Source organism: Condylura cristata, unplaced genomic scaffold (assembly GCF_000260355.1).
Source record: "Condylura cristata isolate star-nosed mole 26May11 unplaced genomic scaffold, ConCri1.0 scaffold00018, whole genome shotgun sequence".
Classification (NCBI taxonomy): Eukaryota; Metazoa; Chordata; class Mammalia; order Eulipotyphla; family Talpidae; genus Condylura; species Condylura cristata.
This window is the reverse complement of record NW_004567119.1, coordinates 21,649,267-21,662,058: the sequence shown is the minus strand read 5'-3', so window position 1 is coordinate 21,662,058 and position 12,792 is coordinate 21,649,267. Positions and strand designations below refer to the sequence as shown.

General features: G+C 45.1%; 1 protein-coding gene across 1 annotated transcript in view; it reads left to right on the top strand.

Annotated features, from left to right (window-relative positions):
- Positions 1-6: 6 nt before the first annotated feature.
- SLC39A14 (solute carrier family 39 (zinc transporter), member 14) overlaps positions 7-12,792 on the top strand; it is a 44,547-nt gene continuing 31,761 nt past the window's right edge. The window contains exon 1 of the mRNA XM_004685405.2: positions 7-30. The gene's annotated coding sequence lies outside the window, so the exon portion shown is untranslated. The remainder of the gene's footprint in view (positions 31-12,792) is intronic.

Below are 12,792 nucleotides of genomic sequence, written 5' to 3'. Positions count from 1 at the left end.
GGGCCCAGGTAGCGTCTGTTCCTGTGCCAGGTGAGAGGCGGAAGGCGCGCGCGCGGGCGCCGTAGTGCCCAGGGATGGGGCCGCACGGGGAGAAGCAGAGCCCTCACTCCGGGCTCGGGGCCACAGGGTGGGGGTAGGGGCACGGCTGCTCCTAGGAGCCGGAGCCTGGTTGCGGTTTCCGGGCTAGACCCAGGCAGCCTCCCTTAGGGACCGACCGCGGGCCGGGCCGCCGGATGCAGGCGGCACCTGACCGCAGTGCTACGATGGAGGGTACGTGGTGGCGAGGGGAGGGAGGTCGCAGCTGCGATCCCGTCGGCTGGAGAAACGCGGGATGTGGGAGTCAGAGGACGGTGTCCAGACCGCGGATAGCCACACTCCAAGGCCGGGGGTGCTGCTTGGACACGAGAAGCAGACTGTACACAGGCTGCTCTTGGCTCCGATGCGGCTCTGGTGTCCGGACTTTGCTTCCCGGGAGCTCTGCCCCCCACCCCACCCCTCCAGACCACCTGCTAGCCGAGGACAGACCCCGCCACCCCCACCCAGTCGTCTGCTTGACCGGTAGTAGGAACTAGCGGATGGCAAAGGAGGTTGAGCCAAGTTCTGACCTGACTTAGCCATGAGCGTGGCTTTTTGGCTATTTCGGTCGGTATGACCAAGTTAGGTGGTCAGGTTCAGGCTGCCCTCTCTTGGTGGGTGAGGGCAGTGGGACCGAACAGCCATCCGGCAGTTTCCCCATGTGATACCGAGGTCCAGTGAAGTCCAATCATTTTCTCAGCTCTGGGTTGTGGCTCCAGTTTTGAGGAACTAGTATCTGCCAGAACCTGGGTGTCCAGGGGGGCTTCGTGAGCAGGATTTAGTGGAGGGGTTCATGCTCCCCTGGGGCCTCTGGAAGGGTGGAGGCAGGAGGAGCATCTTTGATCTGATCCTTCTTCCTGGAGTCACCTGAGATTGGGCTTGTTTTCAGATACTCTTCCCTAGGAGCCGCCACCACTTGGGTAGGCTGCTGGCAAGTGGTGGTGTTAGCGTGGGATGGGGGGGTTGGCCTGGCACCCTAGCCTCGGCTCCTGTTCTGCTCCTAATTTGCCATACGACCTTGGAAAAGGGTCAGTGCTAAGGTCACGCTTGATCTCTTATCCACAGGGTCCGTGATTTAATCTTAAGAGCCCTGAAAATTGATAAATATGTGATGAAGAGAAAGAATGTCCAAAATCCTAGCTTTTAGCAGCTGGAATTAGAAACCACATACTTCATTTCTTCTTCTTTTTTTTAAAGATTTATTTATTTATTCATATAGAACTGGGGTACAGGCCAGAGATGCAGAGGATGAGAGGATTCACCAGAGACAGAGTGGGGTACAGAACAGGCAGATCAACGAGGTACACTGCTGGGGGGAGCAGCAGGGGGTCAGGAGAGGTCTGCCATACCATGTGGTCACCTCCGGGGCAGGTGGGAATCGAACTCATGGGAATCGAACTCATATGGGAATCGAACTCATGCGGAAGTGGCTTTAGCTTCTTAGTGCAGTGCTTTAACCCGCTGCACCACCAGGGAGGGCCCCACATACTCCATTTCTTAATGATGAGGCAGGAGTGAGTTTTTCATAAATTATGTGGAAGCCCAGAAACAGACTAGCAATCTCTTCCTGCCTTTGGTTTGCAGGGATGACTAGAGGTTCATCAGACATTCATTGGCTGTGTCTTACAGACAAGGAGAGTCTTGAGAATAGGGGCTCCTTTTTTCTGGGGGAGCATTCATTCCTTTAGTGCTGAACACACAGGGCCTGCTCTGACCTAAGGGTACTAGTGGGGGGCCTTGTTCCTATAGACAGTTAGTTGTTGGGGGAATAACAGCCACAGGTGAAGAATAAGGTGTCAGCCCTAGGGCAGGTTATCTTGTCTTGTCCTGTTAAATTCAAATAAAGCAGCACTCTGCCTGAGACCGGGGAAGGTGGCAGGAGAGTTCTGAGCTTTTGAGCCAGATGGATCAGTTCAAATCTTGGCCCATCTTTCCCCAGCAGGAAGAAGTTTCTTAACCTCTGTTGGCCTGTCTCACAGCTGGGTCTTGGCAGTCCTCATCATATGTGTAGGAATGGGGTGAGTTATTTCAGGGGTTCCAGAAACTCACTGATAAGTTGGGGTGCAGGAATGGTGTGAGCCCAGACTTAGTCTTGACGTAGCTCCCTAGGAACTTGGGTGCAGTTTTCCTTCCCTTCTGGGGAGGCCTGTCTTCTGTAGCTTGTCAGGGATTATCCCAGAGTCGCAGGGCAAAGGGGCAAATTTTATTTTTCCACCTTTAGTTTTGAGAGCTGTTCTGATTGCTTCAGGTAATAGGAATACTCCTTTTACCTGGGCTGGTAATGGGCAGGAAGGACTAAGCTGCGTGTCTGTGTGCACGTGTATCCAGTAAGCATCAGTCACAGGATTGGTTCTTCTTATAAAACTTATCCTCCTCCCTCTTTCCTTACCTGTTCACATCCCACTCTCCCAGAGGAGACCCTGGCCCATGTCCAGCACGCACAGGATCTTGGGATCTGTGAATAGACTGTATGTATCTGGGAATGCACCTTCTCCAAACTCGGCCACAGTAATTCAGTGTGCTTGCATTTGAAGCCTGAAGAAAGTCATGCTTAGGCATTTTTGCAGAACTGCAGAGGATGAAAAGTTGAAACAGAACTCTAGCATTGTTGGAGTCCAATGCCTTTGTTTTACAACTAAGGGAACTGGACCAGAGAGGTTCATTTGTGTTCTCAGGTCACTGCCTGCTGGTGGCCAAGAGACTTGGTTGGTAAAGGAAACCAGCAAAAGGTTCTGTTTTTAATTCCTCACTGGAAGTGTGTTGATGAAATTGCTGACAGTCCTAGTCTTTTCCTTGGAAACACAGAGAGGGTGGAATCAGTTGTCCTCCAGTTTATTTGGGAAAGGGAGACTTACTTGCATATTTTTTTCTGCAGGAGTCTTTCACTGCTTCTCCCCCCCCCCTCAAAACCCCCCCCCCCCCCGACTCCTTAGAAACAAGGAGGGTTGGGGTGAAGTGGAGGGGCCATGCTCCTGGGGCCCCAGCTAGGACTCATGGGATGTCTTCAGTGGGACTTCACTGGCCTCGAAGCTGGCAGTCTTGGCAGGAAGCCGGCAGATAAGGAGTCCAGAGTCTGCTGCCAGCCAGGGACCTCATGTCTTCCTAGGGGGCGAGCCCAGGCATCTTCTGAACCCTGGCTTCCTCATCTCCCCCTTATTGTGGCCATAAACTCTCAGAGGGGTTCCTCCCCCCACCCACCCACCCCCAACACACACTCAGAAGGGCAGGCAAGACAGCTACAGACTCAAAAGGGGCAGAGATGATCAAGCCCAGCTGTGGGAGCCAAATTCCCCGCCTCGCCAAGTCGAGGTCTGCAGAGCTCGGGCTTCCTAATCTTCCTCCAGCGTTAGGCCCACGCTCCTCCTGGAGATTGGTGAAAGCGACTGACCTGAATTTATTACTCTTGAGACTCTGGAGTCAGTGTACTCAGGAGTTATTAAAAAGCATTAGCTAAAAGTTGGGAATGGAAAAAGATTATTGCCTTAAATAATTTTACCTTAAAATTATGTGCATGTATGTTTGTCAAAAGTATGGGTTAGGTTCAGGACATTTTCTTTAGTAATCTGGTCCGCTTAATTAGACTTGAAGTTGTATATTATAATCCTACTTACATGATTCCATGTAATCTCTTATTTTTATTATTTTGTTTCCTTGATTTTATTATTTTTTTCCCAATAGGCTATATGTATAGTTCAAGAATCCGGAAGGATATGCAATTTTTAAAAGATTTATCTATACATACAAGAACTGGGGTGAGAGGACTCACCCAAGACAGAGTGGGAAGCAAAACAGGCAGATAGAAACACTGCTGAGGGGAACAGCAGGCGGGTCAGGAGAGGTCTGCCATGATGTGTGGAAGGATCGAATTCCTGCTGTAGTGGCTGTGGATAGCTTCATACTGCTGCACTTCAACCCAATGAGCCACCAGGGAGGGCCCTCAAGTTATTTTTTAAAACTCATTATTTAGCACCTTGCAAGTATATCTTTCCATATCAGCACATAGAACCCCGTTATCTTTTATGACAGGAGCATAGTATTCCATAAAGTGGAAGTACAGTAATTGCAAACCAACATCCCTCTCTTCAACTTGGGTTGTTTCCGGTATTTGCCATTATGTATAATGCCTCAGTTGGTAACTTTGTACAAGTTGTGTTTCCCACACTTGTAACAAATTCTCAGAGGTAGAGTTGCTAGTTCAAAGTGTAGATACATTGGATAATTCGTTTTCATTAAAAAAATGTAAAAGCAAGAATTTTAAAGGCTTTTTCAGCCGTCCAGGTACAGAATCCAGGTTTTTAATGCACACACCTAATTTAATTCTTCTCGAAGTTTATAACATGAATTTATAAATGAGCAATTATCAAACTTTTTTATCCTAGGAGTTCATCTTGTCTTTATGTGGCCATCTCTATTGATAATTACCATATTAAAAATTAATACTGAGATTTAATAAGTTAGCTACTCATTTAAAAATAAAGTCAAAGTCAATATATTTATGTAAAAAGCATATTTTTATGAAAAATAACTTCCATAATTAAGAGTAGAAAAGCAGGTCCTCCCTGGTGGCGCAGGGGGTTTAAAGCATAGCACTAAGAAGGTAAAATCACCTCAACATGAGTTCGATCCCCACCTGCTCCGGAGGTGACCCACATGAGGTGACCCACATGATGCTGCAGACCTCTCCTGACCTGCCCGCTACTCCCCCTCAGCAGTTTACTAAGTCAGTCGGCCTGTTCTGCTCCCCACTCTGACTCTGACTCTGGTGAATCCTCTCACTGACCCTGGCCTGTACCTCAGTTCTGTATGCGTGAATAAATAAATCTTTAAAAAAAAGAAAAAAGAGTGGAAAAGCAATGGCAATTTTTCTGCATTTTGAAGTTCTTTGGCATTTCAGAATAATGATTTGTGAGATGAGACAACATAAGTTGGCTAGTAAATATTCAGTTGAAGTCCTAAGAACAAATTTAGTTACTCTGAGAAAACACTTATTTATGGCCCTAAATTTAAGCTTCAGATGACACAGATTCATGTTCACACCTCATGTAGCCTCTGAAAAAAAAAAAAAACTTTGAAGATCCCAATATTGTAATAAAAATTACTTTTTACATTTTATACCTCTGAAAAGGTCTGTGACCCCAGGTGCCCTCTAAGACCGTAACTTCACAGTTGCTACTCTAAATCATTTAGTTTACGTTTGCTAGACCGCAAACCTTTTTTCTTTCCATATTTGTAGTTCAGTTCATGATTATAATTGTAAAACAAGTAGAGCTGGCACACAGGCTTCTGGGGATGGTCACAAAAGACTCAGCAAATGAACTCCACTGGTAATAGCTGGGGGCTGGCCACCCTTGTTGGGAAGGAGCTGGTGTGGCCTGGAGGGCTTCTCGCAAGTGGAAGTTTTGAAAGCTGGGGAGAAAGGATGGGTTGGAGGGGTACTGGCTGGGAGAGCTGTGAGTAGAGGCAAAAAGACATGAAACCCTGAGGCAGGGACCAGAGCTGGCTGAGGAGGGGTGGGGGCAAGAACAAATGGGCTAGAAATTTAGGCGAGTGCCAGAGAGTGGATGCTCAGACTCCCAGACCTCTGGCCTGGGGTCTAAAAGCACATGACCCCAGAGCTCACACCAGCTGATTTATTCCAGTCTCCTGCCTTCTCTTGCCTGCAGAGAGAGGCTGGGAGCTGCTCCTCGCCAGCCATCTTAACCCATTAACCCTGGCCTAAAAATAAATCCTTCAATCCTCTTCTAGAAACTATGCAATTAATTCTTCTTCTTGGTATTCCTGGGAAACACTTTGGTGTTTTTGTAAACTTCATTTGCCAGAGTCATACGTACATACTGGAAAGAAAACTGTAAAGCAGTATGGGAGGGAAAAGGCCCATAATCCTGCCAGTTGAGGCAGCCACTGTTGATAGTGCATTTTTCCTTGTAATTGTTTTTTTTTTTTTTTTAATGATACCGGTACTCGTACCTCCCTTTTACCGTGGAAGCAGATTTTCTCCCTAAGCATTTAATCCGCCTTATGACTATAATTTATTCAATTATTTCCTTTTATTTTAACATTAAAAAAAAAAAACAAAAACAAAACACCTGGGCCTCCCTGGTGGCGTAGCGGGTCAAAGCATTAAGAAGCTAAAGCCACTTCTGACCCACCCACTGCTCCTCTCAGCAGTGTACTTCATCAATCAGCCTATTCTGCTCCCCACTCTGTCTCTGGTGAGTGCTCTACTGCCCCTGCACCTCTGGCCTGCACCCCAGTTCTGTATGCATAAATAAATAAGTCTTAAAACAAAAACAAACAAAAAAAACAAAACAAAAAATAAAACCACCTAATTTTAGGGCCTCTCTGCTGGCATAGGAGTTAAAGACAGTGCTATCAAGCTATTACTAGCCACTGTGATATGGCCACTGTGATATCCACCAGCCAATATGACAGATGGATCCCTAGGCAGGGAGCTGACCCACATGACATGGAGGACCCCTCCTTTTTCACCCGCTGCTCCCCTCAGCAGTGGATTTCAGTAGACTTCCTGTTCTGCTCCCCACTCTGACTATGCTGAGTCCTCTTGCTACACCTGCACCTCTTGGCCTGTACCCCACTTCTGTATGCATAAATAAATCTTTATAAAAATCTTTTTTAAAAAAACAACTAATTTTAGGCCCTCCCTGGTGGTGCAGTGGGTTAAAGCACAGCACTGAGAAGCTAAAGCCACTTCCGCATGAGTTCGATTCCCGCCTGCTGCCTGCCCAGGAGGTGACCACATGGCGTGGCAGACCTCTCCTGACCCGCCCTCTGCTCCCCTCAGCAGTGGACTTCGTAGATCTGCCTGTTCTGCTCCCCACTCTGTCTCTGGTGAAGCCTCTCACCGCCCCTGAGCTTCTGGCCTGTACCCCAGTTCTGTATGCACAAATAAATAAATCTTTAAAAAACAACAACAACAACAACAAAAAACTAATTTTAGACTTAAGAAAAAAATACAACAGAAATCCTTTGTATCTCTCATCTTATAGTAGTTCAGTTACCAAGAACAAGCAATCCTGCCACAGTATTATCAACTAAGCTAAGTTTCACTGGTATTCTTGCTAATGTCCTTTTCCTGTTACAGGCTGACATCTAGATGTGACCATGTATTTTGTTATTTCTCTTTAGGCCCCTCCAATTTATAACAGCTGCTCTATCTTTCTTAGGAGGTCATATACAATTTGGGCAAGAATATCATGAAAAACGAGATTGCGTTCTTTTCATAGAAGACATTGTGATGTGTCCTATCTCCAGTGATGCTTTCCTGGGTCACTTGGTGGAACTGGTGTCTACACGTGCTAGGCCCTGGAAAAACAGACGCATAAATCCACTATACATGGTGACTCTTTTGCCATAAGCCCATCCCATTTCAGGGCTTGCCTGGTGAGCTCTGTCCCATGTAGGGTGATTTCCCACCTGAGGTCAACTGCCTTGGTTAGTAAACACCAGAAAAATTCCTTTGGCCATAGAATAATGTAGTAGAATCTCAGGAGTGACACCTCGTCTTTACAAGTCTTACCCACAGAAAAGGGCCAGGGTCACGGGAGGTCACCTGAGAAGCCTGCCCAAAGACTCAGTCCATCGGGCCTTGCCAGCAGCCCACAGCCCCGCAGTAATAGTTCCCCTCTGCCCCTCCCATAAGGTCAGCACAACAGGAATCTGTGCTGTGGTGGCTAGAAGTTCAAAGTCAAGGGCATCGGCAGTGCCACCTTCCCTGGACTGTCTGAAGGAGAGAATCCCTACTCGCTTCTTCCAGCTATGGCTCCAGTGCACCTTGGCCGGGGCCCAGGGCCTCCGCCTCTGCGTGGCCTTCTCTGTGTGTCTGTCCCTGTGTTTAGATTATCCTCTCCATCTTGTTGGGTACCAGGGGTTGGAATTCGTGCCCAGCCTACCTCCAGGATCTCAAGATATTACGTAGTTATATTTGCAAAGGCCTGATTTCCAATTAAGGCCTCATTCTGAGGTTTCAGTTGGGTCGGCATGGATTTGGGGGTGATGCTGTTCAACCCACTACCCTCAGGATGGAAGAAATAGCTTTTGTAAACTCTCGTTCACAGAGCAAAGACAAGGGAGATTTCTTTTAGACTGAAAATAGGCCTGGCTTCTGTGAGAGACTCAGCCCAGCCTCACACTGCCTACGACCAGAGCCAAGGACATGTAAAACTGGCGTCGTTCTTGGGACCCAGCCGCTCTGCAGGACCAACAGTGTGTTCCTGGGCTAGGAGCGCACACTGCCTACTTCCCTGTAGAGTGGGGCAGTGCAGAGATGTGGTACCCAATTGTCAGAGAGAGGAAACTGACTTCAGGATGTTGTAACTAGTCCTTGTCCAGTTGAGTAGTGCTGAAAGTGAGACCAGTGCCCTAGACCAGAGGAGTAAAGGTTGATCTCCAAACTAGGCACACTGATACCTGGGTCTCATGCAGATATCTCTGATTTGGGAGAACTGAGGTGAGGCGCTGCTCTCGGGCCATCCAGGGCACCCACCACCCAGTCATCCATAGTCCATTGTGCTTTCCTCTTTATGTTTACCCCTCCCCCACCAGCCATCTCTTTCTCTCTCTCTCTCTCTCTTTTTTATTTATTTATGCATACAAGACCTGGGGTATAGGCAGAAGGGCAGAGGGCAGGGGTCAGGGCCTTCACCACATACAGCGTGGGAAGCAGAACAGGCAGATCAATGAAGTACATTGCTGAGGGGAGCAGCGGGCAGGACAGGAAAGGTCTTCTGTGCCATGTGGGTCACCTTCCTGGCCAGGGATCAGAGCTGCAGTGGTTGCGGACAGCCTCATAGTGCTGTGCTTTAACCCATTACACCACCAGGATGGGCCCCTGTCCCTCTCTGGATGCTGCAATTCTAAGGTCAGTTTTTAAGGGTTAGTTTTTAAGCTTGTCTTACCTGACTCTTAGTTTGGGTTCTCTATTTTCTTACATATTAGTGATACCATCCGGTATTTATCTCTCTCCCTCTGACTTATTTCACTTAGCATTAATCCCTCCCTGCTCCATCCATGTTATCACAAATGGTATGAGTTTATCTTTTTTGATTGCTGCGTTATACTGCATTGTGTATGTATACCAGATTTTATTGATTTATTCATCTGTTTGGGGGCCCTTAGATTGTTTCCATAATCTGGCTATTGTAAATAGCGCTGCAGTAAATATGAGAGTGCAAGTCTTTTGAGTTAATGTTTTTAAATTTAGGGGATTAGACACCTAGGAGTGGGATTATTGGGATCTATGGCAAATCTATTTTTCATCTATTGAATTATCTCCACGCTGCTTTCCATGTAGGCTGGACCAGTCCGCACCCCACCAGCAGTGTAGCAGGGTTCCCTTCCCCCACATTCTTGCCAGCACGGGATTGTTCTGGCCTTTTTGGTATGGGTTGTTTTCACAGGTATGAAGTGGTATCTCATTGTGGGCTTGACTTGCATTTCCGTGATGATCAACCTTTTTTATATACCTGTTTGTCATCGGTCTTCTTTGGAGACATGTCCATTTAGCTCCTCTGTCCATTTTTTGAATGGGTTATTTTGATGTTGTGTTATATGGGTCCTTTGTAGATCTTGGACATCCGTTCCTTGTCAGATGTAGGGTGTGCAAATACTCCCATTCAGTAGGGTATCTTTTCATTTTAGTGATGGTTTCTTTTGCTATGTGGAAGCTTTTTAGATTGATATCATCCCAGTTGTTTGTGTTCTCTTTTGTTTTCCTTGCTGTTGGGTATGAATCCCTAAAGACGTCACTGCATGTATGTTGTGAAGTGTTTTGTCTCAGTTTTTGTCTATGCATCCCACAGTTTCAGGGCGATATCCAAGTCTTTATACCCACTTTGAATTGATTTTTGTGTATGGTATGGGACAGTAGTCTATAGTCTCATTTTTTGGCATGTAGCTATCTAGTTTTCCCAGCACCATTTCCTACAGAAGTTATCCTTGTTACAGTGTGTTCTTGGCCCCTTTGTCATAGATTAACTATCCGTTTAGTTAGTTTGGTACTTGGGCTTATTTGTGGGCCTTCAAGTCTCGCCATTGGTCTGTGATTGTGTTTGTGTTCCAGAACCAGATTGTTTATTATTAGGGCTTCATAATATAGTTTGAAGTCTGGAAATGATACCTACATTCTTTGTTGTTGTTTTTTTTTTTTTTTTTTTTTTGGTCAGGATTGCTTTGGTTATTTGGGGTCTTTTGTGGTTCCATGTGAATTTCAGTGGAGTTCCAGTTCTTTGAAAAATCCGTTTATATTTTTATTGGGATTGCATTAAATCTGTATATTGCTTCAGATAGGATGGCCACTTTGGCAATGTTGATTCTTCTCATCCATGAGCAGGCAATATTTTTCCATTTCTTTGTGTCTTCTAATTCTTTTAACAATGTATTGATCTTTTACTTCCTTTGTTAGCCATACTCCCAGGTATTTAATTTGTGTGTATGTGTGATTTTAAAGGAATTACTTTCATTCTTTCCTCTATCTCATTTTTTGTATATAAGAAAACAATTGATTTTTGTGTATTGATTTTACACCCTACCACTTTGCTAAATTGATTGTTTTGATTGATTTATTTGTTTTTCAGTGGATTCGGGAGTTCTCTGTGTATATCATTTGCAAATACTGACAGCTTCGTATTTCCCAATTCGTATTACTTTTATATTTTTCTCTTATCTAATTTCTTTACATAGTACTTCCAGTAGATAGATGTGGTAAGAGTGGACACCCTTGTAACTTTCCTCTTAAAGGAAATACAGATGAATAAAACGAAGCTAACAGAAGCTATCATTAAACTCACAGTCAAGAGATGCTGTCTGTCATATGTTTGGCACAGGATAGATAAATAGAACAGAATATAAACATCAGGGTGTATAGAATTTAGCAAATGATAATAGTATTATTTCTTACTAGTTGTGTGATTTTTGAGTAAATCTTAATTTCAAGTGTCTTCATCTAAAAGTGAGGATGAAGACCCTCTCTGATGATGCAAGGGGTAAAGTCAGCACTTTGAAGCTATCAGCAGCCACTGCAGCATGAGTTGACTCCACCCCCCCACCCCAAAGAGCTGACCCATATGGCACAGCAGCCCTCCCCTGTCTCGCCCGCTGCTCCCCTCAGCAGTGTATTTCCATAGATCTGCCTGTTCAGCTTCCCACTCTGTCCTCTCACCTCCTGCATCTCTGGCCTGCATCCCAGTTCTTGAATCCATAAATAAATAAATCTTTAAAAAACAGAAGTAATGATGCTCCCCATAGCTCCTCAGTATTAAAATGCTTCTCTTTTTCAATGTTTCAGTAATAAGGAGGCGTCTCTTTGATGTAAACATTTGGAATGTAGTGTTTTTCTACTCTGAAAAGCTGTTGATAATACTTGCAGCTAGAGAAATACTATGGGATCTCTATCTTAATAACATTATTAAGATGATTATATAAGATAATGCAATCAAATTGCCTAGCACAGAGCCTGGCAGACAACAGTAGTCTGAGCAGTTGTTACTATGATTATTATAAAATTAAGGAGGAAAGTGAATGAGATTAGGGGTGTTTAGAGCAAATGACAGTCCTGCAATGCTGGTCTGGGCTGATAGTAAGCTTGTGAAGCCCGCTCTCCTGCTCAGGGATGCCAGGGAAGCCTTGCTGTCTGCTTTGTGCCTCTCTGCTCTGCCATCTTTGCACATGAACGGTTGTTCTTGTGTTTGTCACTTGCACGCCTGTACCTTCTTGCCAGGGAAAAGGGTGGGAAGGAGAAGGCACCTCTAACCGTGCACTTAGATTTCGCTGGTGAGGACAGCTACCTGTGGCCTCAGTGCAAAGGGTATGTTTGACTTTACCTCTGTTTGTTACCTTTTATAGACTGAACAGTTGAGGTTTACAAGGGAAATAGACTCTTCATTAAGCAATATTGAGATAGTTTACAATTTAGGAAACAGTAAGTCAGATTATCACACAATTCCAATTTAACTCTTATATCAATTAGAGTTACATCTTTTGAGTGTAGGAAAAAATGGCTGTAGTTGAACAGTTTCATGGTGGGTAGGGTTTTGCCAAGCGCACACTGAAACCAGGCACCTTAGAAGTGTGATATATGTCTTTGTTTCTATTTAAAGATTTCTGCCAGTGGTACCAATTAACAGTAAAAGGCAAATGACTAATATTTGTAATGTCACCAAAAGTTAATATTGATGCTATATAATACAGTCACCAAACAGAAAAAAGATGAATGCATCTTGACAATATGGGCAAAGAGTAACAAGCAATTTGTGAAAAATAGCAAATTTATTTTTTAAGGTTTTTTTATTTATTTATGTACACAAGAACTGGGGTATAGGCCAGAGGTGCTGGGGATGAGCGACTTCACCAGAGACAGAGAGGGGAGCAGCAGGCGGTTCAGGAGAGGTCTGCTGTGCCATGTGGGTCAGCTTCCTGGCCTGCCGGGGACCAAACTCCTGCTGCAGTGGCTGGTGATAGCTTAATAGGGTTGTCTTTAATCCCTGAGCTACCAGGAAAGCCTGAAATAGAAATTTTTGTAAATCTAAAAATGTATTTAGCCACACTGGTAATCAAAGAAATGCAAACTGAAAGAATTAAAATAACTTAAAAAATATATATATATATGATAGTTTATTTTTACATCATTTTGTGCCTTTTTCCATCTCAGTTGTAATCCCCGTGGGCTTCCCATCACCAAATCACCCATGTGCCATCACCATA